Source organism: Gavialis gangeticus, unplaced genomic scaffold (assembly GCF_001723915.1).
Source record: "Gavialis gangeticus isolate Ggan-Ray unplaced genomic scaffold, GavGan_comp1, whole genome shotgun sequence".
In the NCBI taxonomy this organism is placed as follows: domain Eukaryota; kingdom Metazoa; phylum Chordata; order Crocodylia; family Gavialidae; genus Gavialis; species Gavialis gangeticus.
This window is the reverse complement of record NW_017729032.1, coordinates 137,514,023-137,514,948: the sequence shown is the minus strand read 5'-3', so window position 1 is coordinate 137,514,948 and position 926 is coordinate 137,514,023.

Here is a 926-nt window from a genome sequence, read left to right as displayed (position 1 = left end):
CACCCCCCCATCGCTCTCTAGGTGGCGTTTCCTCTCCGCACGAGTGTGCGGAGGGGGCCAAGCCCCTAATTAATGAGAAACTGCAGCACCCACGGCTCCCTTAGTGAAGGGGCCGGGAGGAGGGCGAGCAAAGGGGGCAGGGCAGCGGGAGGGGGGCGCACAAAGTCTGGGCTCTCTCTCTCTTTTTTTTGTCTCCCTCCCTAGAGAGCAAGAAATGATACGAGGCGGAGAGCTGGGAACAACCCGCCTGAGGAGAGGAGAGGCGGCGAGCCGAAGGGCTGCACAATCGTGTCCGCCGCTACTCCAGCTGCCATTCATAACTCGAGATGACATTTATGAGGATTAAAAAATAATAATAATCCACGCAGCAGACTTTTTAATTTCATGGGCTCGTCCCCCCCACCCCCAGCGGACTGAGCTTCCCCCTCCCCGGATGTTGTGAGGGGGTCTGCGGGGTGGGAGTGGGTTGAGGGGAGCTTGGGCAGCTCCGGCACGCGTGTGTGTGGACGTGAATCTATATATCAGGGTATTACTGCGTGTGTGCGACAAGCTGCGGCGCGGGGGTGCGCAGGCAGGAGAGGCAGCCGTGGGCAGCTGGGTGGGCGCGAGCAGAGGGACCAGGCAGGCTGCGAGGGGGCTGGCGGCACGGTGACACACGCGCGCGTGGGGTGGGGGAGCTGCCAAGCAGACGGAAGCTCTTGTGCCCGGGGGGGTAGCGGAGCACCAGGCAGCTCGCTCACTGTGGCCGCGGGAAGCGGTCGGAACAACCGGGGCAGTGTGTGCGCGCTGCTCTGGCTGTCCCCCAGCGGGGAGGCACAGCAGATGGCTGCGCAGAGAGGGGCGATCCCTGCCGCCCCGCGTCTTTGTCCCGCGCTCAGACCCGCTGCGCACTGCTTTTCTTGGGGGGGGGGGGACGAGACAAACCG